The 26,650-nt window shown below is 45.5% G+C and overlaps 1 long non-coding RNA gene across 2 annotated transcripts in view; it reads left to right on the top strand.

The window, feature by feature from the left end:
- The first annotated feature begins 12,165 nt into the window (after positions 1 to 12,165).
- Positions 12,166 to 26,650, top strand: part of LOC134965232 (uncharacterized) — a 29,647-nt gene continuing 15,162 nt past the window's right edge. The window contains exon 1 of one of the 2 annotated variants that reach the window (XR_010188341.1): positions 12,166 to 12,516. This is a non-coding gene — a long non-coding RNA (uncharacterized LOC134965232). The remainder of the gene's footprint in view (positions 12,517 to 26,650) is intronic. The other variant, XR_010188340.1, reaches the window with a different exon arrangement.

Below are 26,650 nucleotides of genomic sequence, written 5' to 3'. Positions count from 1 at the left end.
ATCAGGGGTGCGCACCGGGTGTCACCACACCTGGTGACGCCTCTGCTTGCAGCACACTGAGCACAGATATTTGCAGCACACTGAGCACAGATATTTGCAGCACAATTTGCAGCCCACTGAACATAGAAACTGAGAGGACGCCAGCCACGTCCTCTCACGATCATCTCCAATGCACGAGTGAAAAATGGCGGCGACGTGCGGCTCCTTATATAGAATACGAATCTCGCGAGAATCTGACCGCGGGATGATGACGTTCAGGCGCGCTCGGGTTAACCAAGCAAGGTGGGAGAATCTGAGTTGCTCGGAACCGTGAAAAAAAAGGTGAAGTTCGTGCGGGTTCGGATCCCAAGGATCCGAACCCGCTCATCACTAGTACAGACCCTTGTGGCACATCACTTCAGTCCAATTTGAAAATGATCCATTAACCACAACGCGCTGACCCTTATTATCTAACCAATTTTTGACCCAAGTGTATATTCTGCTCCCTAGCCCTATTTGTTGTAGCTTATAGATAAGTCACATGTGTAGTACTGTGTCGAAAGCTTTGGCAAAGTCTAAAAAGTTTACATCCACCTCCTTACCCTGATCAAGGATCGCACTTACTGTTTCATAAAAGCCAAGTAAGTTGGTTTTACATGATATGTCCTTCACAAATCCATGTTGATTCCTATTAATGACCTTATTGGCTTCATGGAACTTCTGAATACTATCCCTTAGAATACCTTTCAATACTTTCCCCACTATAGATGTAAGACTAACTGGTCTATGATTACCCGGTTTAGCTTTACTTCCCTTTTTGAATACTGACACTACTTCAGCTATACGCCAGTCTTTGGGAACCATACCTGATATAACTGAATCTTTAAAGATCAAAAATAGCGGTCTTGCAAGTTCAGATTGAAGCTCCATCAGAACCCTTGAATAAATTCCATCAGGACCCGGTGACTTATTAATCTTTACATTTTTTAATCGGTCACATATTACCTCCTCACTTAAATAAGTACCTATCAGTGGGATATTCTCATTATTGAGATTGTGTGTTAGTCCCTGAATTTGGTCCTCTCTTCTAAATACTGTTGAAAAAAAAAACTCATTTAGTTTGTCCGCTAATGTCATTATCATTTTAGATTAAGACTCCCAACTTGCCTTTTAAAGGGCCTATACTCTCTTTCTTTCATCTGTTGCTGTTGCTGTATTTAGAGATTTTTTTGGGGATTTGCTTTGCTTTCCTTTGCTACTAGTTTTTCAGTTTCTACTTTAGCTACTCTTATTTCTTTTTTGCGTGTTTTGTTACAGTCCTTATAGTGGTGAAATGACTCCGCATTCCCATCAGATCTGTATTTTTTGAGGTCTCTCAGTATTACAGTGATTCCAGTTGCCATTCCATCGAGTAGTTTCTGGATGTTGTCATATCCCAAATGACCTAGGCGCCTGTGCCACAGCTCCATTGACTGGTTTGAATCAGAGGCCACCATTGCAGAACACCGCTCGGTGTCTAGGACATACAGTTGGTTGCACCAGGTTGCTAAAGCAATTACAGTCCCTTTCTCATTTTGCACCTCTGACAAACTGGACTCTGGAAGCCTTTTTCCCCAGGACGCTTATAGCAATAAGATTGCTTTCCAAATCTGGCATGAACAAGATGTCTTGGTTGTCTGTAATAACTGTTTCACCTTTAATTCTTAGACACATTGTGATTGTCCCAAATTTTGAAGCAGTAAGGACTTTGTCTCTAATCCCTTTTACTGTAATGGGTTCACATGCTGTCAGTGAATTGAACCATTCCTGATTACAACTGAAATGCCTAGTGGCCCTCGAGTTCATGTACCAGCAATCCTTCTTGTGACTATCTGCTACATTCAATGCTGACTCATTTGGTTTGTCACGCTTTTTCTGCGTACCACTGCAATTTCTCAGTCTGCAATCTGAGTCCTTGTGCCCTACCTTGTGACATACAAAGCACTTAAACTTAAGCTTTTTGGATTTAGTACCTTTTATAAGTAAGGCAGAACCCTCAGCATGTGTCTCGACAGGAATACGTTCTTGGCTCTTACAACTTCTGTTGTCAGCTTGGTATCGTTAGACTCCAAAGCTACTACCAGGCAATCGAACGTTCATATTTTGTATCATCGCCATTGCCACTTCCTCGTTGTCCACCTGTGCTCCTATAGATGCCATCTTCTGAGCTATTGACAATATTTTATCAATGTAATCATTTGTGTCTTTACAGGCACTTAACTTTGTCCCATACAGCATATGCCTTAAGTTTATTCTCCTCATCAGAGCTTTGTCCTCATACGCCATTTTCAGATCTGACCACATGTCTTTGGCTGACACTTTCCCACTGATAATGGAGCAGACATGTTGTTCCACGGCCAAGCCTATTGCCCGATGGCTCTATCCACTTCAACTGGGTTTGCTCCTGGCTCAATTGTGACTTTCAGAACTTTTCCCGCTTAAGCTGCATCTCCATGGCTAATTTCCATGTTGTGTTATTCTCTAGCCTTTTAGTTTTGTGAACTTCACTCTGTTCCCTGTACTGTACATTCTTTCTCGTGTTTAATAAAATTATTCCTTTCTTAATCAGCTGCTCTTTTAATTCTGTGTACCTCCATTTTAGTATGCCTTTCCAACTTGGGGTACTGGGCACATAGCCTGTTGGCAGAGTGTTACGGAGTTGGATAGGGATATTAATCCGCACATCGGCACTTAACCAGATTCTTGGTTTATTCAGAGTAGGTAACAGTTCATTATATACATAAGAGGTTCTGCAGCAGCAGGAACTTACATTAGGGTGACAGCTTGATACAGCAGTTAACATGGCACTCCCTGATTGGTTGGCGGGACGTCTAGTGACAGCAGTCATGGGGGTCATGGCATTTGGGGAAAGGGGTTCCAAGTGTAAACATGGAATCCCTTTAGTGTGTTGGACTGGGTTTTTTGTGTGTGTTTTTTTTTAACCCTGTGGATTCTACATGGAATGAAGGGGACCGATCATCACTGGATAATAGGTGAGTATTTGGGGCTTTTTTTTTTACAGATTTCCAATTGGATTCTACTTGATAAGGGGACTGATGGGCTCCGTGGGACACTAGGTAAGTATATGTGAGTGTGTGGATTTGATTTAAGAGGTCCCCACTCCTCCAGGGAACCCCGGCTAGGGGTGACTAGTTGGGGGGGTAATGCCGAGTCCGCAGAGACCTACATAAATGTTTCCCCTGGCTGTGGCATTATCTCTCTGTGGAGCCTGGTGCTGGTTTTAAAAATATGGGGGACCCCTACATCTTTTGTCACCCGTATTTTTGGAACCAGGGCCGGGCTAAGAGCCCGGTTCTGGTTGTCTAAATACTGGGGGACCCTAGTCAATTTTCCCCCGGTATTTAAACTACCAGGACCGGCTCAAAGACCCCGAGGCTGGTTATGCTTAGGAGGGGGGACCGCAAGCAATTTTTTGGGGGGGTATTTTTAACTATATCTGACCCTTTGACACAGAGAAGCATGCACAGATCTCATTGATCCATGCATGACTATCCAAACACGCCAGAAAAAAGCAGTTCTATTTGAAAGTTTAATTTTTTAATGAATTCTATGCTTTCCCGGCAGTGTTTGGCTATTGTCGGCAGTGACTGAAAATAGGAATTCAGTGCCTGCAATGCGGGAGTGCCAGAGGTGTCATCAATGCAGGGGTGCCGGCAATGTCCTCAGTGCAGGGCTTCCGGCAGTGTCGGCAGTGCAAGGGTGCCGGCAGTGTGGGCAATGGTGCCTGCAGTGTGGGCATCGGCACCATTATCGCAGTGGGGGCATCCATATTACCCCCTTGTAGCCTATGGGGACACACTGATTGGCTGAGAGCTGTGACAGACGGCTCTCTCAGACAATCAGCAGTCTTCCATAGACTATAATGGGGACTGGTGTCCATGCTAAAACCTCTGGATCCGACAGCGGGATCCTGAGGTTTTGGCTCCTTATGGGATCCGGAGCAGGCAAGGAGATCCGAGCGATCGCCCTGGATCCCCTATGTTCGGGTGGGTCCGGTTCGCTAAGCTCATCTCTTGTTGTAAGCAGAGTTGTTTTCTCCCTTTTTGCTATGAATGGTCAGATTAACATTTGGGGGGCATACATGTGCATCTATTCACATCACTGCATATTGCAGGTTTTTTTATGGTAATCCATAAAAAAATAAAGCACAATTATATTTAACATTTGTAAAATAAACATCAAATTACAAAGTGAATTTGAACACTGTTGTGTAGTGCTTTGAGCCCATTAAATACACATGTACAGTTTGTAAATTATTATAGAGATGTTTATCAGTGGATGTGCCTAGTTTAGTATGTAAGTGTATGATGACGAGGGGACTTAAATGGGCATGACGGAACTTTAACCCCTAGGTTAAGGACAAATTGTGTTCCTACTGCATTGTCATTTTGTTAAATAGTCTGGCTGTAGTTATTGGCTTTAGGGCTTTTAGAGATTAATGTTAGTGGCTGTATTAGTATAGTGGTGTTAAAGGCTGGGTTAGGGGCGGGATTTAGTTTTTTTATTGTACGATTAGGCAGGGATCTGCCTGTTTTGAGCTCCCCTCGCTCATTTTCCCTTTGTTGTTTGTAAACCTAGTTTTGGGCAGTAAAGAATGTAAGTCCAATCAGTGGCGCTCACATTCATTACACCTACTGGGGTCAGCAGCTTCGGCTTTATAACCGGGTCTTTCATGCATTGGTATGGGCGTCTTAGATCTTATACTCATTGTGTAGGTTCTTGTTGCCATCTTTGCTGCAAGAGGTCACTAAGCAGCTGTATTTCTTTCTGTTGCCACCATGTAGATTTAATCTTTAATCATGGATAAAAAGGCTGACCAATTTTTAAACACCATACTGTTATCTGTGTGTTTATTGTAGATACAGATGGAGCCACGCTAATCGTGGCTCTGTATCTGCCTAGTCGTGCTCGGTGGTCCACCGGGAGCAAACGTCAATGTGAATGGGAGCGTCTGTGTATATTCGGAACCAGGCCAAGATGCAGACGTGCCTAGGCATGCCACTCGCCCCCGCTTGCGATGTAGCCACACTCAATGAGCATGGCTCCATCTGTAGTTTTTTTAGAGTAGAAATGAGCGGGTCCGGTTCTCCCCACGTGAATATTGAGTTCCGAGTCCGGCTTGAGTTTTCCCACCAGACCCAGATCCTAAAGAGAGGCCGAACAACATCTTCTTGCTGTCGGATTCTTGCGGGTTTTGGATTCTATAAAAGTCCCCGTGATCAGCACCATCTTCACTCCTGCTGTGGAGAGTGTACTGGATAGAGATGTCCATCAGTACTGTGTATATTTGGCATGGGATGTATCAGTCCAGCGGTGCTCTGTGAGCTCTGCTGTATCAGTCCAGGGGTGCTCTTTCACCTGTGCTGTATCACTCAGTCCAGGGGTGCTTTGTGAGCTCTGCTGTATCGGTCCAGGCAGGGGCGGATTGGGAACTAAAAGTGGCCCTGGAAATTTTTTGGGAAGTGGCCTCATGTGGGTGGCACTAAATCAACTATAGGCGGAGCCAACACAAAAGTGGGTGGAATTATTACATAACTATGGCCCAAATTTATCAAGCCTTGCAGAGTGATAAATAGCACAGTGATAAAGTACCAGCCAATCAGCTCCTAACTGTTATGCTACAGGCTGTATTTGAAAAATAACAGTTAAGAGCTGGTTGGTTGGTACTTTATCTCCATGCAATTTATCACTCTCCAAGGCTTGATAAATCTGGGCCTATATCTACAGACATCAGTGATAGGCAAGGCTAGAGCAACAAGTAATAGTGTCTGAATGTCAGATCCACTGAATATAAACTTTCATTTTGTGTTTGTTGGTGGGACTGTAAGATGTGGACGGAGCATCAAAGATCTCTGCTAATGCACTCGCAGCTGTGGATTTGTACAGTATGCAGATAACGAGTCAAAATATACTAATGCAGCTGTCGGGTTCTGTATTGGAGATGGCCACATATAATGAGAATCCTTGCATCAGTGTACAAACAGTGGATACAGATAAGGAAAATATCAACCATATGGTCATTCAGATCTGAGATGCTGGTGCCATTTTTCCTGCGTACGGGATTGCATTGTCAGTCACTCACAGTTACTTCCTACAATCACTTTCAAATTAATCCTCACTGCAAGCAACTACGGTAATAGACTTTGGTGCAAGCACAATGCAATTGTGATGCATATGCAATCGCCTGATAATCGCTCAACTGTATAAATATCAGAATAGCGTCCTCATCTGAATCAGGCCCTATGCTCGTGTGAGTCATTAGGTGATTACAATCAACTACCTTACCTACAGCCTCCTGTCGTTTGTAAAGGGGGTAATTCCAAGTTGATCGCAGCAGGATATTTTTTAGCAGTTGGGCAAAACCATGGGGGTAATTCCAAGTTGATCGCAGCAGGACATTTTTTAGCAGTTGGGCAAAGCCATGTGCACTGCAGGGGAGGCAGATATAACATGTGCAGAGAGAGTTAGATTTGGGTGTGGTGTGTTCAATCTGCAATCTAAATTGCAGTGTAAAAATAAAGCAGCCAGTATTTACCCTGCACAAAAACAAAATAACCCACCCAAATCTAACTCTCTCTGCACATGTTATATCTGCCTCCCCTGCAGTACACATGGTTTTGCCCAACTGCTAAAAAATGTCCTGCTGCGATCAACTTGGAATTACCCCCCATGTGCACTGTAGGGGGGGCAGATATAACATGTGCAGAGAGAGAGATTTGGGTGTGGTGAGTTCAATCTGCAATCAATTGCAGTGTAAAAATAAAGCAGCCAGTATTTACCCTGCACAGAACCAAAATAACCCACCCAAATCTAACTCTCTTTGCAAATGTTATATCTGCCCCCCCCCCCCCCCATGCAGTGCACATGGTTTTGCCCAACTGCTAAAAAATTTCCTGCTGCGATCAACTTGGAATTACCCCCAATCTGGCCATCAAAAACACAAACACTGCTACTTATCATCAGTGTCTAAAAAACTCTTGCAGCTTCATAATACATTTATTGTAGGTGTTTGCAGGCACCCCATTGGTGTGATCACACACGCCACTGATCACACATTCTTTACAATCAACACAACTACTCATTTCAAATGGGATCAGTATGAGATCCCAGCTGTCAGGATCCTGGGGGTCAGGAGACCCGGCGAGTGCAGCGTGTCCCGTTGCGGGCTCGCTGCCCTCGCCACACTTCGGGCCCGGTGATGACCTTCACCACAGCAAAATAAATAGGAAATAGTGATCACCATATACTAGCCCAAATGTAGAATGATATATATCAATGTAGGAACATAATTAGAAATGTACTCCTCCCGGTATTCCATCATAAACTCACATCAGAGGCAATTTGAAGTACTGTATACAGTCATCCTATATTTATTGTAATCCAAGACATATATATGGTGTGTACACTTTAAGGCAGAGCTTCCCAGCCTCCACCATTACAATTCAGGTTTTAAGGCTATCTATGCTTTAGCACAGCTGATTTAATTAGTGCCTTATTCAATGTCATTAAAAAAAAATCTGGATTCAAGCTTAAATATCTGTAAAACCTGATGTGTAATGTCAGAGTTTAAGAAATTGGTTTCAGTCACCACATGGTTCTACTCCCCCTCGGGTGGTGGCATGGACCACCACCCAAGTGGGGAAACCAGATGGTGTCAGGATTCCAGCGTCAGTATATTGACCGCCGGGATCCCGTCCGGTGGTCAATTGACTGCCTCCCATTCAGTGGTGTAAGTTTATCCCTGTCACCCGGAGGCAAGTTAGACTTTGATGCCGGCATACCTTAAATTAAAGGGTAGGACAAAGGTGACAGGACCAGGAGGGACAGTGCCAGGACAAGGGGTGACAGGACCAATACTGAGATGACAGAGACAGTACGGTGGGGTCAGGACAGTTGGACCAGGACAGACTGACAGAGAGGACAGGCACAGGACAGGGGTGACAAGGCCAGGACAGAACAGAGGGGGCAGGAGAAATGGGTGACAGGACCAGGACAAAGGGGACAGGGAGAGAACAGGGGTGACAGGGCCATGGCAGAACAGAGGGGGCAGTAGAGAAGGGTGTCAGGGACAGGACAGAGGTGACAGGGACAGTACATTGGTGAAGAACAGAATAGACAGGGCCAAGATAGAGAACTAAGATAGAGGTGGCAGGGACAAGAGAGAGGTGACAGGGACAGGACCAGGACCAGGACATAGGGGAGAGGACAGGAGTGATGGGGACAGTACAGAACAGAAGGGACTGGAGAGAGGGGTGACAGGGCCAATACATAGATGACAGGGACAGTACAGTGGGGAAGAAAAGAAAGGACAGGGCCAAAATTGAGAAACAAAATAGAGGTGGCAGGGACAAGAGAGAGGTGACAGGGACAAGGTATAGGTGACAGGGACAGGACCAGGACATAGGTGAAAAGGCCAGGACAGAGGACACATAAGAGGGGTTGCAAGGACAGTACAGAACAGAAGGGACAGGATAGGGGGGGTGACAGGGCCAGTACAGAAATGACAGGGACAATATAGAGGTGACGGGGTAGAACTGAAAGGATAGGAGAGAGGGTTAACAGTACCAGGACAGAGGTGACATGGTCAGGACAGGGGTGTCAGGGACAGGACAGGGGTGGCAGGGCTAGGATAGAGGAGACAGAACAGGGGTGACAGGGGCACAAGAGAGGGAAACAGCGCCAGGATATAAGTGACAGGGACAGGACAAGTGTGACAGGGACAAGATAGAGGAAAGACAGGGCCAGCACAGGGGTGACAGTAGAGAGGTGAGACAGAACCAGAACACAGCACCGACATGACAGAGTGGCATCACTCAATCAAAAGTGATGAGAAATGTGCAATACCCCCTCCCTTCCCTAGCTCATGTCCACGACCACTAAGCAGCAGGGCAGATCGCGGTGTGAGGGAGCTGGAAGCAGCAGGGGAGATGGAGCTGGAAGTAGCAGGAGAGATTGCGGTGTCGGGGAGCTGGAAGCAGCAGGGGAGATCGCAGTGCTAGGGAGCTGGAAGCAGCAGGGGAGATCGCGGTGTGGAGGAGCAGGAAGCAGCTGGGGAGATCACGGTGCCTGGGAGCTGGAAGCAGCAGGGGAGATCGCGGTGTAGGGGAGCTGGAAGCAGCAGGGGTGATCGCGGTGCTGGGACTCTGGAAGCAGCACGGGAGATCGCCGTGCTGGGGAGATGGAAGCAGTAGGGGAAATGGAGCTGGAAGCAGCAGGGGAGACCGCGGTGATGGGGAGCTGGAAGCAGCAGGGGAGATCGCGGTGTGGGGGAGCTGGAAGCAGCAGGGGAGATAGAGCTGGAAGTAGCAGGAGAGATTGCGGTGCCGGGGAGCTGGAAGCAGCAGGGGAGATGAAGCTGGCAGCAGATGGGGAGATCGCGGTGCCGGGGAGCTGGAAGCAGCAGGGGAGATCGCGGTGCTGGGGAGCTGTAAGCAGCAGGGGAGATGAAGCTGTAAGCAGCAGGGGAGATTGCGGTGCTGGGGAGCTGGAAGCAGCAGGGGAGATCGCAGTGCTAGAGAGCTGGAAGCAGCAGGGGAGATCGCGGTGTGGAGGAGCTGGAAGCAGATGGGGAGATCACGGTGTAGAGGAGCTGGAAGCAGCAGGGGAGAAGGAGTTGGAAGCAGCAGAGGAGATTGCGGTGTGGGGGAGCTGAAAGCAGCAGGGAAGGACACAGGACAGGGAAGCTGGAGGATACGGAACAGGCAGTAGGGAAGGACACAGAGCAGGGGACAATGGAGGAAGTGCCCCCTTCAGGGCAACTGACTCCATTGTCTCTGGCAGTTCCGCCCCTGCTCCCATTTCAAACATATTATTATTTGGAGGAGACACAGGCTCCTCATTATGGGAATCATGCAGGTCTGCACCCTATTGTAACCCCTCCCCTAATATTCTAATAGGAGATCTTTAATTATCTCGATAAGGGGTGGTTACTTATATCTGTGCCTCCACCCAAGCTGATTGTTTTGGGCTTGCGTGGGTAAGCCTTTCTCTAGTGATGAATAGTAATTGCAAATAAGTCTGTCTCATAAATGTATATATGTGCACATTCTTTACAATATTATACCTGTTCTTCTGTTTGCTTTCCAGGATCTCCGGATGGAATTTTCAAATCACATTACATATGGTAAGTATAAGTAAATGTATTTATTCATCACAAAGGTATTTAAAAAAGTTAAAAGCAAATATATTTTACTAGCATAGTAAGACAAATTACATTTACTATCCTATCCCACTAATTCCCCTTAAGAACCTATACAAGATACTTTGCATGCAATACAAAAATTACCTTCGTTAAGCAACACCGTTAGGTGTTAGAGTGACCCGGGTACTCTTGATATGATAATGCACTTTAAGGGCCCATATAACTCATAAAAGAAACAATAATTGATACTAAACATTTAACATCACACTTTAGTAATAATATTCTCCTTTCCTTTCGCAGTCTGTGGGAGAAGTGCTTGTCTCAATACAGAATGCTACTGAAGCAATTGCTGTCAAATATATTGCAATATATTGCCACTTATGTTTCTCTTTTGTCTGTTAGGTAAAAAAAAATATCTTTCCTCTGGTGTAGTGAACATCAGTAATAGATTAGTTCCTCCATTACTATATAAGCAATAAAAGTGTGGATGTAGCTGAACAATTCTATAATGAACTCCTTAGAAATATGGAAATTCTTATCTCTGGCAGCGATGTTCCTTTATCAACTGCATGCATTAGTATTCCCGGTCATTAGTGTCCTCTCTATCCTGATGCAGCTTAAATGTAAACTGTCTCTTATAGGCCCTACACACTGGCCGATTTTCAGAAAGATATGAACGATCTCGTTCATAAATGAACGAGAACTCGTTCATATCTTTCAGTGTGGAGACTCCAGCGATGAACGATGCGCGACCCTGCGCTCGTTCATCGCTGGTCTCCCGTCGGCTGTGCATGCAGGCCAATATGGACGATCTCGTCCATATTTGCCTGCACTTCAATGCAGCCGCGTGACGGGGGGAGTGAAGAAACTTCACTCCCCCCGTCACTGCCCCCCCCGCCGCCGGGTCGCTCGTTGGCCGTTTCAGCCGTCGGGCACCTCGGCGGCGCATCGTCAAATGAGTAGGGCCCTTACGGTAAGGCAATATCTTGGTTAAAGACACTAAATGGAATATACTGTGGATCTCAGTTAATTTGCATACTCCAGCCCTTAACTACCAGTCTCTTCGCAATTACATACAATATGGCGGGTTCTTTTGGACAATAAACTCCTCCGTATGAGTAATGTAGAGCTATCTCTTTACTATATATTAACTGACTTTGCCTTTATCCACTTTGTATGCACTGAAACTGTGACTTAGGTTTCTGTCCCTAATATTCCCCAGGACAATTTATGCAGCCTCTTTCCAGCGCTTAAACACTGCTTTATTGCTGACAACTGGGAGTGCCATAGTTATTTGTGCAGGCTAATATGATCTGTTCCTTTCCTGTGACAAATAAAGTTATATTGCTGCTGGTATATGGTGTAGGTAGCAGATTAGATGCACTAACACCTCCGCTACCCAGTGCAGCAGTAACGACTCTCCAACTCTCCTTCTCTCAGCAGCTAACAGCTCTTTCCTATGGCTTCACGAATATATATATATATATATATATACATATGGCACAATTAGATCAATGCACTGTGAGTTAGTGCGTAAGCTTAAGTGGTATGCCATCAATTGGTGCTAGCATTTGGTCAATGTCCCAGCAATATAACATATAATATCCTTAGTTCAGATCCTGCTAATACTCTTTGAACTCTATAATATAGTCAATGGTTACAGGAGACTACTTTCTGACATATTGGAATAAAACGCCTTTTACGCTCCTCTCCATGAAATAATGCAGGATATATATTGATGTAAGTCACTCTGGTTAATATATATATATGTCCCATGCTCAATTAATGCTGCCTAGCATTGTTGTTCATAGCCTTTGTATAAGAGTTACTGGATATATGATAGTGACTTATACTTCGTGATGCTAGGCTAAGGTGTGAGTGAGGTGCATGATAATTTTAACTCACGCTTCAGTTGTACTGCTGCTGAAATGACCGCTCCCCCGACTCCTGCCAGATAAGTGTCGCTCTCTCTCTGCCTGTGCATGCATCAGCTTCAGGCCACTCTGCTTCTTGTGAGGAGAGACCCAGCCAGCGTCAGCGTTGCTATGGCGCTCTGCCGGAGCTTCTCTCTGCCTCTTCCGCTGCTGGCGTCAGCTGTTTCTATGGTGCTGGCCGGAGCTTCACTGCCTCTTCCGGCCTCAGCGTCACCGTTGCTATGGCGCTGACCGGAGGTTCCCTCAGCCTTCTTCCGCCGCTGCTCCCGGCACCAGCAGGCCACCGCAAGCACCCCGCCAGACCACGCCGTCCTCTCCTGCTGCCTGGATGACCCGGCAAGGCACCACAGCAGTGCAGCACCTCTTCGATCTCTGCTGCCGCTTCCGGAGGGCAGCTGGCAGGTACCCCCGATTCCGCTCTACGCTTCTCCGGCCGCCCTGTTCTAGCCGCACTCTCCGTTGCCCTTTGCCGGCTGTGCTCCCTAGGCTCTCTGGCCGCTGCCCAGCTCTCAGCAGCGCCAGAGGCTCAGGTGCCAGCTCTCCAAAGGGGGATCAGCAGACTGCTGTGCCGCCGACGGGGAGCGCTTTTTATATTCTCCCCGTTAGTGGCACGCGGCCCTTCAGCCTCTCGTGGCCCCCCTTGTTTTCCCGCTCTGCCCGCGTGAACCCTGGATCTATGAGCGCGGGGACACTCTGGAAGCTTCCCCAGCTTCTTCCATAGTGCCCCATGTAATGCATTTTAACCCCTTCAGCGCTGTTAAAAGGAGTCTGTTCCTTTATATTATTGTACCACAGTTCCTACCTCCCTATGTTTACACTATTTTATACATCTTTTACCACACAAATTAATAAATCCATATACATACACATACATGAACAATACACCATTATATATTTTTAATACATATCAATATATATATATATATATATATATATATATATATATATATATACTTTATACATGGCTACACTATTATAATTTATATTATTATGGACTATCATATTTTAATAATTTTTGTAGTGAAAGTAAATGTTTTACTTACTATTAAGCAGGAGTGGCTCTGAGTCCTTCCTTCTTGTTCCATCTCTGTGTGGCGTTGTTCTGTCTGGAAGGGACTCGGAAGTGATGAACAGGAGCTTTACCAGGCTGTATGTGTCTGCTCAACCTCAGCCCAGAAGTACATTTAGCCGCACGCACAGCTGTGTGTCACTCACAACTCGGCCAGGAGGCCTGCATGACAGTGGGTGCTGAATGGATGGATGTGGTTTAGCAGCTCAGCCCAGTCGCACGTCTGGCCCTGCCCACTCACACTGACAGCAGCGGCTGTCAGCAGCAAACATGCAGTGCAGAGGAGCTCTGAGCTTGCTCTCGCGAGTTTAGAAGCTCAGAGCTCCTCCGTGCTGCATGTTTGCTGCTGACAGCCACCGCTGTCAGCGTGAGTGGGCAGGGCCAGACGTGCGACTGGGCTGAGCAGCCACATGCAGCATTAAGCGGCAGCCCTATGTCAGGTAGGCTTTCATGCCGAATTGAGTGACGCGTATCTGTGGGCGGGGCTGAGCTGCTCAATCGAATCCATCATTCAACACCTATTGTCCTGCAGGCCTCCCGTCGGAGTTGTGAGTGACGCGCAACTGTGGGCGGGGCCATATGCAGCATTCGGTCCCAAGGCTGCAGTAACGATAGTCCTCAATCCGGGCCTGAGTCCAGGGGTGCTCTTTCAGCTCTACTGTATCAGTCCAGAGGTGCTCTTTCAGCTTTACTGTATCAGTCCAGGAATGCTCTGTGAGCTTTGCTGTATCAGCCCAGGGGTGCTTTGTGAGCTCTGCTTTATCAGACCAGGGGTGCTCTTTCAGCTCTGCTTTATCAGACCAGGGGTGCTCTTTCAGCTCTGCTGTATCAGCCCAGGAGTGCTCTTTTTCAACTCTGCTGTATCAGTCCAGGGGTGCTCTTTCAGCTCTGCTGTATCAGTCCAGGGATGCTCTTTTTCAACTCTGCTGTATCAGTCCAGGGGTGCTCTTTCAGCTCTGCTGTATCAGTCCAGGGATGCTCTTTTTCAACTCTGCTGTATCAGTCCAGGGGTGCTCTTTCAGCTCTGCTGTATCAGTCCAGGGATGCTCTTTTTCAACTCTGCTGTATCAGTCCAGGAATGCTCTGTGAGCTCTGCTGTATCAGTCCAGGAATGCTCTGTGAGCTCTGCTGCATCAGTCCAGGCAGGGCCGGCTCCAGGCATGTTCGACTAGAGCGGCCGCGCGGGGCGCCACTCTTACAGGGCGCCGCACGCTGCGGCCGCCATTTTCCTGCCTGGAGCCAGCCTCTGTGTGTCCGACTCCCGGCCGCTTGTGTGCGCGCTATGCAGCGCGCTGTGCGGCGCCGGCGTCTGACGTTGGACGCCGGCGCCGCGCAGCGTGCATAGCGCGCACACAGTTTTGTTCCTCCGTCCGCGGCCCGCCCACAGCAGTATTCCCGGCTCCCAGCAGCACCGCAGTGTCAGTGACAGACAGGTAAGTTAAAATCTGTCTGGCACTGTGTGGGGCCGTTTATTTTTCTGGCACTGTGGGGGCATTATTTTTCTGGCACTGTGGGGGCATATCTGCACTGTGGGGGCATTATTTTTCTGGCACTGTGGGGGCATTGTTTTTCTGGCACTGTGGGGGCATATCTGCACTGTGGGGGCATTATTTTTCTGGCACTGTGGGGGCATATCTGCACTGTGGGGGCATTATGTTTCTGGCACTGTGGGGGCATTATTTTTCTGGCACTGTGGGGGCATATCTGCACTGTGGGGGCATTATTTTTCTGGCACTGTGGGGGCATTATTTTTCTGGCACTGTGGGGGCATATCTGCACTGTGGGCATTATTTTTCTGGCACTGTGGGGGCATATCTGCACTGTGGGGGCATTATTTTTCTGGCACTGTGGGGGCATATCTGCACTGTGGGGGCATTATTTTTCTGGCACTGTGGGGGCATATCTGCACTGTGGGGGCATTATTTTTCTGGCACTGTGGGGGCATATCTGCACTGTGGGGGCATTTATGTTTCTGGCACTGGGGGCATTTATGTATCTGGCACTGTGAGGGCATATCTGCACTGTGGGGGCTTTTATGTTTTGTGGCACGGCGGGCATTTATTTATCTGGCACTGTGGGGGCATTTATGTTTTGTGGCACTGGGGGCATTTATGTATCTGGCAGTTATGTATCTGGCACTGTGGGGTCATTGATGCATCTGGCACTGTGGGGGCACTTATGTATCTGGCATTGTGTGGTCATTTATGTATCTGGCATTGTGGGGGCATTTATGTATCTGGCACTGGGGGCATATCTGCACTGTGTGGCCATTTATGTATCTGGCACTACTGGGGGGCATGTCACGTGTAGCTGGCACTGCTGGGGGGTATGTCACGTGTAGCTGGCATTGCTGGGGGGCATGTCACGTGTAGCTGGCACTGCTGGGGGGCATATCATGTAGTGTATCTACTAGGCGTCTGTGGCTAGGCAATGTGTCTATCGTGCGCTGCCTGGCGCAAAGTGTCTATCGTGCGCTGCCTGGCGCAAAGTGTCTATCGTGCTCTGCCTGGCGCAAAGTGTCTATCGTGCTCTGCCTGGCGCAAAGTGTCTAACGTGCTCTGCCTGGCGCAAAGTGTATAGGAGGTTCTACCTGGTGCAATGTGTATTAGCTGCACTACTATGTGGTGTAATGCGAATTGCCACTACTCTGTGGTCATGCACCTTCCCCACGAAGCAACGGCCCTAAATTTTTGCTGCGCGCCTTCGGCGCGCACTGTCCCTGCTTCAGCATGTGGGTGGAGGAGCACCAAGCATTACAGTATGTACATCATTTTGCCCTCCTTACTTAAAAATGTGCCCTCCTTGTGATCAGCACCCTGCCCTAAAACGTGAACACTATCATGTGTAGCTGGCACTGCTGGGGGTCTATTGTGTGTAGCTGGCACTGTTGAGGGGCATGTCATGTGTAGCTGGCACTGCTGCGGGGCATGTCATGTGTAGCTGGCACTGCTGCGGGGCATGTCATGTGTAGCTGGCACTGCTGCGGGGCATGTCATGTGTTGCTGGCACTGCTGCGGGGCATGTCATGTGTAGCTGGCACTACACTGGAGACATTGTGTGTAAGGAACACTACTGTGGCTGTTCTGCATAAGGCTGCTAATTGTGTGCATAGAGGGGGTGTGAAAAAATATATTTATTTATAGTTTAATAATATGAAGTTACGAGGCCACACCCACTTTCCCAGGAGGCCACGCCCACTTTTCCCGAAGCGCGCGCGCCTTCGGCGCGCGCATAGGGGTTAGGGGGCGCTTTTACATTTTCTCGCACAGGGTGCTAGTAGGCCTGGAGCCGGCCCTGAGTCCAGGGGGTGCTCTGTCCGTCCATCCAAGGGCTTGGCCCCAGTGTAAAATTAAAATAATAAACGCTGGGGAAAAAAACATAAAAATATAATTATGGAAAAAAAAAATTTTTGTTTCTGCTGTACCCCAGTGTATTATACAATTTAGTAGTTTTAAGTACTGTGACACTGCCGGTCAGACCGCGGTATATTATTCTTTCGTACTCATACACATATTGTGCGGCACTGTGGGTGAAGGTGGTACCACAGTAATATATTTTCATATTCATACACGTATTGTGCGACATTGTTGGTGAAGGTGGTACCACAGTAATATATTTTCATACTCAAACATGTATTGTGCGACACTGTGGGTGAAGGTGGTACCACAGTTATATATTTCCATACTCATACAAATATTGAGTGACGCTGTGGGTAAAGGTGGTACCACAGTAATATAAAGGTAGTACGATAGTAAAATAGAAAAAACAATTCCTCCTATGGCGCTGCACAATGAAGCAGCACAAGATAATACACAATAGGTCATCAAACCTACAGTATAATAACAAATGCAACAGAGAAAAATGTACAATTTTGCACTTCAAATTGTCCAACAATTGGGATGATCCTCGGTGTAGTAATTATACAATGGAGTCAAATAGTGTGTTGACCGATGATAATCGCATATGATAAAAAGAACAAACAAAACATGGGGGTAAATTTACTAAGATGGGAGTTCTATTTAGGATGGGATGTTGCCCATAGCAACCAACCAGGTTCTACTTCTCATTTATCCTGCACCTTCTAGAAGATAATATCTGGAATCTGATTGGTTGCTATGGGCAACATCCCATCTTAAATAGAACTCTCATCTTAGTAAATTTACCCCATAGTGTACAACTGTATGGAAAATCAATTTCCTCAATAGGTATTGGGAAAAGGAGGAATGTGCGGATAGTCCCAAATCAGTTCCAAAATTCTCTTTCCTCTATGGTGACACCCAAAAGTGGTGATGAATGTACACACTGACAGATTCTTACATGTATGCTTACTTGTAGCAAAAAGATGTGAAGCACATAACGTTTTTTTTGGACTTCAAATGGGTCCTCACTGGATGTTTTAATGGGGACTGATGTCTCTCATCCCATATGTATAGAACCAAAAAAGGGACTGTATTAAGAACCAAAACTATTTATTGTCATGGTAAATATACATAAAAAAAATTGTTCAAGGCAACCATACCATAAAGATGTTAATTTGATCCACTGATAGATGTAACCCGGGTATCAATATGCAGTGGCTTCAGGGACATGGATTTTAGTTGTCTGCATCAATGTCACAAACACTGTTCCGATGCATTTCAATGCGGCGTCTTTATCAAGATAACAACAGTGTTATACACTATAAAAATGGAAGACATTATTAGAGTCAATAAAAAAGCACCTTTAAATATTTCATGAATAATGTATTTTATGTCAAGTAGTTAATTAATGTACATTTATCAGTACATATGAAAGGTTTATAGTATTTTATATGCTACAGCTGAGAAGGACGTTGCATATTCATACATTTCATTTCGGAGATTTGCTGAGCAAGTAGTAACCCAGCCTTAGAACATTCATTTTGCACTTACAGTGAACTTTTGGAATTCTTTACCTATAAGGGAATGTGCCATAGAACTTTCCATTTTAGAACTTGTCGTAGATTTGCAGAAACCAAACATGTTTCTGCACTTTGTCTTGTAAGTAGAATTTTTTTTTTATTTTACTATTAAGAAAGGCAGTCAACAGAGACACCCTTCCAACACCATGTTTTTCTTGCTAATCACATTGTAATCCTATCTTTTGAACCAGATATTTATAGCCTATAGTATGCTTTTGTACAGTACCCTATAGTTCACGTGAATTAAACATCTGTGTTACAGCCATATTGATGAAATGCTTCACTATATTTGTAACATAGGGTCTGATTCTGAGTCATGCATCTTTTACCCGGTATAGTGTGTATGACTTAATGCTAATACTTCTAGAAGTCATTCCCTGATATAAATCTGTGCATCTGCAAAAACTGAGATGCCCACTTTGAGCCTCTGTAGATGCTGAAATGCCACTGTATGTCTTTAGGGTACCCAGATGATAGGTTGGTGGTCAAAAGGTCCACACCAAACGGTCGACATGCATATGGTCGACATTGTGCAAATGTTGACAGGGTCAAATGGTCGACATGAAAATGGTCAACAAAACATATTGTCGACATAAGTTTTTTTTAATTATTTACATTTTTATCAACTTTCTCATGTTTTACCATCCGCATGGACTACACTTGGAAACAAAATCTTGGCCAAAGCATGGCGAGCGAAGCAAGCCATGCAAGGGGATGCAGTACACTAATTGGGGTTCCATGTGCTAAAGCTAAAATTTGACTTCAAAAAAACATGAAAAACTCATGTCGAACTTTTCATGTGTCTACCATTTCATTGTGTGGACCTTTTTTCCAAATGTCAACTTTGTACATGTCGACCATTTGATGTCTACCTAGACACTGTCAATCTTTTGACTGTAGACCTATTACACCATAACTGTCTTTAGATGTAACCATCAGTTACATCATCGAAACTTGCATTAGCCCCATGCAAGATGCAGAGAGCCTGATTCAGAGTTGAACGCAACCCCCAAGTTTTATGTACTAATCTGATGTTTGGGGGTCTACGCATGTGCTGAGTCATCAGGTCTGAATCAAGCTGACCAGTTCAGACATCCTGGACCTGGCTGATCAGTTCCGTAGGCCAGTCTGAGTAAGCCTCGACTTAAGTAGACTGGCCAATTGCGGTCGCAATGGTGATTCGATGCTGTGGCTTCCCTGCAGCTGTGCAATACCATGCAAACCAGAATCAGGCTCAGAATCTCTATCAAAATATTGTTTCTAATGTGAGCGATAAGGTGCCTGATTTCACAACTGATTCAGAGATGCCGGCATCACTCCCATAATGCACCCGTCTTCATGCGTCTGAATAGCCATCTTCCAGTCACTACCCAAAGAAACTCAGCACATTTCCAAGAAACTTCAAATAATTTGCGTCTCAACCGCAACTGTTCCTCTTTGTGTACACACCATTTGAGGAATGCACTGTGCAACCTTTTAGCGACTTAGGTGCATGCGCAGTTGAAAAACCATTTGCACAAATATCACCATTGCATGCGACTCAGAATTAGGCCACATCATTTTTTATATAAAAGAGAGACAAAAATTGGGTTGAATGTGTAGAGTTATTACTACAAGTTTTCATTTCTTAGTAAAATGATGAGCTGCTGTGCAAAGGTAAACTGGTATGTGATATGTAGACTCTAATGAAACAGTGACCCCCGAGGGCCCAAATTATAATGAAAATGGATACAGTTTTGCTTGTTTTCACCATGTAACAATTCTGCACAAAGCATTTCTCAATAAATTAAATTTAATTAACCATGTACTGTAAGAAATAGGTTTTCTAATATATATATATATATATATATATATATATATATACATATATACACACACACAGTTAAAAGATATTTTTCCAAAAGTTTATTAGTTATTTGTGTTTGCTCAGTTTTTATTTGTGGTACAGTATATTGTACCCATGGGACTGCTTTGTAATACCTGCGGTCAGAAGACCGACGCCGGAATCCCGATGGTGAGTACAGCAAGTCCTCATGCGGGCTTGCTGCGCTCGCCACACTTTGGGTCCAATGGCAAGCTTTGGGAATGACTTCTGTAGGAGGAGAGCAGTGAGGTGTAATGATGCGGAGCAACACATTGGCGGCAGCAGCAGCATTGCACAGAACAGTGGACGAAAAATGGCGCAGCAGCCATTTTCCCTGAGTTTTACACTTTTCTGGTTTCTAGTAGGGATGTGCCCTGGCACAAATCATGGGTTTTGGAATTGAATCTCCTTTGTGTTTTGGATCTGGTTTTGTCAAAACCGCCCTTGTGGGTTTTGGTTTTGATATTGGATCTATATTTTTTTAGAAAAATCATAAAAACAGATAAAATTACAGTTGACCTGTTTTGGTTTCAACAGTATTATTAACCTCAATAACATTAATTTCTACTAATTTCCAGTGAATTAAACAAGCAGACAGTCAGCAATGCTCCAAACCGCGCATATTGCAAAGAAAAGAGGAGCAAAATGGAATTGTCCTTGGGCCCTCCCACTCAGTTGCCCTGAGGGCGCAATGGCCAGCAGCTTGTAATGAGTCAAATTGACTCATTACAAGCCGCCTGGCGCACTGGAGGAGAGCAGCAGCGCCGGAGGCAGGGGAGGAGGAGGATGGAGGGGGACTGGAGCCGCAGCAGCACTATGTAATTGGTAGTAGCGCCGCTGCAGCAGTCCCCTCTTCATCCTCATTGGCTGCCCGGCACTGCTGTGAATGCCGGGATGTGCTTTCCTCATCCCAGCATTCACAGCAGCGGCCAGCCAATACGGAAGGAGAGGGGACTGCTGCAGCGGCGCCTCTACCAATTACATAGCGTTGCTGCAGCTACAGTCCCCCAGTCCCCCTCACTCCTCCTCCTCCTCCCCTGCCCGGGATCTGCCAGCACCGAGGAGCCTGACTGCCAGCGGGGAGAGATGGTAAGTATCTATCTATGTATCTCTCTGTCTGTCTGTCTATCTATCTATCTATCTATCTATCTATCTATCAAACTCTCTATCTATTCTGTCTGCCACAATGTGTAAAAAGGGAGACTGGCTGCTGTAATGTGTAAAAAGGGGAACGCTGTCTGCCATAATGTGTAAAAAGGGGGACGCTGTCTGCCGTAATGTGTAAAAACGGGGACGCTGTCTGTGATAATGTGTAAAAAGGGGATGCTGTCTGCTGTATTGTGTAAAAAGGGGACGCTGTCTGCCGTAATGTGTAAAAAGGGGATGCTGTATGCCATAATGTGTAAAAAGGGGACGCTGTCTGCCGTAATGTGTAAAAAAGGAGACACTATCTGCCGTAATGTGTAAAAAGGGGACGCTGTCTGCCGTAATGTGTAAAAGGTGGACGCTGTCTGCCGTAATGTGTAAAAAAAGGGGACACATTTTAACAGCAGTGCACACGCTAAGCCGCCGCCCTCTGGGAGTGTATCTTAGCTTAGCAGAATTGCGATCGAAAGATTTGCAGAATAGCGAAAAGAAATTTCTTAGCAGTTTCTGAGTAGCTCCAGACCTACTCACAAATAGCGATCAGCTCAGGCCGTTTCGTTCCTGGTTTGACGTCACACACATGCCCAGCGTCCGGCCAGCCACTCCCCCGTTTCTCCAGACACTCCCGCGTTTTTCCCTGGCACGCCTGCGTTTTTCCGCACACTCGCAGAAAACGGGCAGTTTCCGCCCAGAAACACCCACTTCCTGTCAATCACACTACGATCACTTCAACGATAAAAAATCTTCGTTCGGGCGTGAGTAAATCTACTAAGTTTTGTGGTAAAATACTAACTGCATGCGCACTGCGAACCATGCGCATACGCATTTTTGGCTTAATCGCTCCGTTGTGAAAATCGGCAACGAGCGAACAACTCGGAATGACCTCCTTTGTTAGCAGTTGGGCAAAACCATGTGCACTGCAGGGGAGGCAGATATAACATATGCAGAGAGAGTTAGATTTGGGTGGGTTATTTTGTTTCTGTGCAGGGTAAATACTGGCTGCTTTATTTTTATACTACAATTTAGATTGCAGATTGAACACACCACACCCAAATCTAACTCTCTTTCCACATGTTATATCTGCCTCCCCTGCAGTGCACATAGTTTTGCCCAACTGCTAATAAAGTTCCTGCTGCGATCAACTCAGAATTACCCCCAATATGTGTATGAGATTTTACTCTGCGGTCTGACCAACAGTGTCACAGAAAAATAATAGTGTAGTACACTGGGATTCAGAGCTCCACTGTGCATCCTGCAGCCAGCATCTCTGCTGCATTGCCACCCAAAGCGTCCTTAGGATGCTTCAGATGTGCACACACACAAGGCTGTATTATAGGAAGGTCACATGGGCAGTCATCCTAGAACCCCTACACAGTCACTAATACCCCTTTACCACTAGCTCCAAAATCACGGGTAAATGCACGGGGGCACGAATTTACCCGTATTTTTTGCTAGTGGAAATGGCTCCCTCTGCAAAAAGCCAGATCAAGTGATCCGGTAATCCTACCCGGGTAGCTTACCGGGTTGAACATGAGTTCAACCCGGTAAGCTGTGCAGTGTAACCTGAAGCCGTGTCGATGCGACACGGCTCCCGTTCACAGTGTATGGAAGGGCGGCGCTAGGAGATCATGTGATCTCCCAGCGCCGCCTCTACCGCGTCACTAGCAGCGTCACCAACCCGGCAATATGCCGGGTCAGTGAGTGTAGTGGGAAAGGGGGCTCTGATGTGGGTCGCAGCCGAGTAGCACCCGTGTCAGGCTCCCGGCTGTGACCCACATCACTAGTGGAAAAGGGGTATTAGATGGGAAGGGGTGGATTGCTTTGTCTCTGTGACTATCTGTGTCTATGGGGAGGGGTGGATTGCTTTGTCTCTGTGACTAGCTTTGACTCTGTGACTATCTGTGTTAACATAGCAACATAGTTGATGAGGTTGAAAAAAGTCTAGTAGTCCATCAAGTTCAACCTGAATTATATTGCTTTCCCTATTCTATTTAGGTTAAAAGGCTATATCCTCGTATATCATTTTCCATTAGAAATTTGTCTAACCTATTTTTAAAACGCATTGTTCATATGTTTGTTAATCTAGTCATAATGACACAGAGACATGTGAGTTCACTGCTGTGCTGTTTATTCCATCACCAACTCCAGACACACTGCCCACTGGACCACCCACTTCCCAGAATCCCCCTAGGGACCATCACTGGAGATTCAGGCTTACACAGATTAGTAAGGCAGTGTCTACAAATATTAAGCATTCTAATACACTAACATCACATCCTCTTTTCTTTAAAGATAAGCCCTGTACGCTTCAATGCAACAATTAACAACGTCATATTAAGAACATCATCTAACACATTTCAATGAGTCTCTCAGGTCTGCATATTTCCCTTTTGGGTCTTTCATACACATTCTGTGTTTCATTGACCATGTTGGACCTTTGTAGAATCGTGGTTGGTTCACCATTATCAGGATCATCATACATGTCAGATGAAGGGTATTCTTCAGTCATGTTGTCTACATTATGGTTAGGTTGAGATCTTAAATCCACCCGATTTCTTCTTACTTCCGTTCCACGCTCTGTACATATAGTATAAGATCTTGGTGCTACTTGTGCTTGCACAATACCTTTATGCACCCAAATACCTTTCTTGTGATCTCTGAGATGGACTTGGTCACCCGATTTTAGATCAGATAAGCTTTTTGCTCGCCTGTCATGTAACAGTTTCTGTTTCGCCTGTTGACGTTCCTTACTCAGTCTGACCAACTATGTGTATTAAACAGTTCATCATGTATCAGGAGATTTGCTCTAATCCTCCTTCTCATCAGCATTTGTGCAGGAGAAAGTCCATTCTGTAAAGGTGTACTGCGGTAGATTAAAAGAATTTTGTAGAAATCTTCTTTACCTTCTTGAGCTTTTTTCATGGGACTCTTTACAGTTTTTACTGAACTTTCCACCATCCCATTTGAGCGTGGATAGTGGGGACTTGACGTAGTATGGACAAATTTCCACTCATCAGCAAATTGTCTAAATTCAGCACTGGAAAACTGAGGCCCATTGTCAGTGAACACTTCCATAGGAATACCATGCCTTGTAAAGATTGACTTCATGCAATTGATTACGGCTATACTAGTAGGTGTATGTAGTGTCTTCACCTCAGGGTAGTTAGAGTAATAATCAGTCACGACAATGTATGTTTTCCCATTAAAATCAAACAAATTTGCGCCAACTTTCTGGTACGGTCTCGCTGGCACTGCGTGAGGACTCAGTGGCTCGACTTGTTGTTTCGGTCTATACGTAAGACATAATTAACATGTAGCTGTAGTCTGTGCTATGTCTTGGTACATTCTTGGCCAATACATAACTTCACGCGCTCTCCGCTTACATTTTTCTTCTCCTAAGTGGCCTTCATGTATCTTGCACAGCATAGTTTTTCTTAGTCGTGCAGGTATGACAAACCTATTGTCTTTGTAAATAATACCATCGACAACTGTAAGGTCACTGCGGTACATCCAATAATCATGGATAGACAGCGGGCATGCATGTTTTTCTGCTGGCCAACCTTTCAGAATGATATCTTTCAACACTTTCATTTTGTCATCTGTCTCAGTTTCTTTCCTAATCTGTTCTTGTCTTGCAGGAGACACTGGTAGAGAAGCTATGATCAAATTAACATAGGCTTCTATCTCTTCATCCATCAGACTTTTGGAACCTTCACTTTTGTCCACAGCACGAGAAAGTGTATCAGCAATGTACATGTATTTGCCGGGAAAGTACAGCAAGTGTACATCATATTTCTGCAGTCTGATAAGCATTCGTTGAATTCTCATGGGACAGTCATGTAATGATTTAGTCATGATAGTTACCAATGGCTTGTGGTCAGTTTCCACTGTAAATGTTTGACCATACACAAACTGATGAAATCGCTCACATTCATATGTGATCGCTAGAAGTTATTTTTCTATCTGTGCATACCTTGTTTCAGCACTTGTCAGTGCTCTTGATGCATAGATTACTGGTTGCCATGTATCCTCATGTTCTTGTAACAACACTGAGCCTAGGCCAAATTGCAAAGCATCTGCTGAAATTCTTATTCTTTTCGCAGGATCAAAGAATTTTAGCACTGGTTGCTCTGTAATGATCTGTTTCAAGTTTTGCCAACCTTCTTCTTGTTCATGTAACCACATCCACTCGTTATCTTTGTCCAACAACCATCTAGGAGAGGCTGTTCATTCAGAGAGCTGAGAAATAAACTTTCCTAAGTAAGTAATCATTCCTAGGAGTCTTCTGACGTTGTCTTTGTTGTTAGGATGTTCCATGTTCACTATGGCTGATATTTTCCTTGGATCTGGTTTTACACCTTGATCCGAGACCACGTCACCAATAAAGGTAAGTGTATTCACGCCAAATTCACATTTGTCCTTGTTTAGCTTTAGATTCACTTTCTTGACAAGTTCCATTACTTGTCTCAATCTAGAATTATGTTCTTCCTTTGTAGATCCCCAGACAATATGTCATCCATCATTGTTTCAACACCTGGAATATGTTCAAATATCATGTGTATCTTTTTGTGATATACTTCTGGAGCAGACAATATTCCATATGGTAGTCGAAGAAATCTGTATCAACCTTCTGGTGTATTATATGTACAAAGCTTTGAGCAGGCCTCATCTAGCTTCATTTGCCAGAATCCTGAAGATGCGTCCCATTTACTGAACCATTTTGCTCCCGCAAATTACGACATGATTTCATCTCTGGTTGGTAGTTTGAAATGTTCTTGTTTAATAGCTTTGTTTAAATCTTTGGGGTCTAGACATATTCTGAGTTGTCCATTTTTCTTTTCAACAATTACTAAGGAGCTTACCCATTCAGTAGGCTCATTGTGATAACCCACTAGTATTAGGTATGCAAGATCTGCAGTCACTGTGTATAGTACATCACCCTTACCTTGCCCCGGCTTGTCATGGGTTCAGGCACAGTTACCAGAGGGTCCCCTGAAAAATCAGGTCTTTAACTACAAGTACATTGTGGGTGTGGACTACAGGTGTCGGTGCAGCGCATAAAGAATTGGGCGCCAGGCCATCTCAGATAAACAGCATAAAGTTTATTTAAACATCAAACAGGGAGATTGCAGGGATAACTTGTGAACACTCCTCCAGCACAAAGCATAAGTTACAGTGGATCACACATCAGGGCACCTCCTCCAGCGCATCGCTTAGTCGCAGCGGCATATACATGGCAAACAGCATTACGTACCAGGGCATTCTGTGACCAGTAGTGCTACACATCAGGTGACCGTCTTTCTCTCTCTTACTTAGCGAGGATTCTTTTCCTTGGGGGCGCTTACTCACGCCGCGTGGCTTTCCGACCACTTCACCCAGATACCTCTCGAGATACTTTTCCATGGGGGCGCTTACTCACGCCGCGTGGCTTCCGACCACTTCACCCAGATACCTCTTGAGACTCACACCATTAGCACACTTTTCTCCTGGCATCACCCTTTCACTGGATTCTGCATAC

Source organism: Pseudophryne corroboree, chromosome 10, assembly GCF_028390025.1.
Source record: "Pseudophryne corroboree isolate aPseCor3 chromosome 10, aPseCor3.hap2, whole genome shotgun sequence".
NCBI classification, from domain to species: domain Eukaryota; kingdom Metazoa; phylum Chordata; class Amphibia; order Anura; family Myobatrachidae; genus Pseudophryne; species Pseudophryne corroboree.
This window is presented reverse-complemented; position numbering and strand designations above follow the sequence as displayed.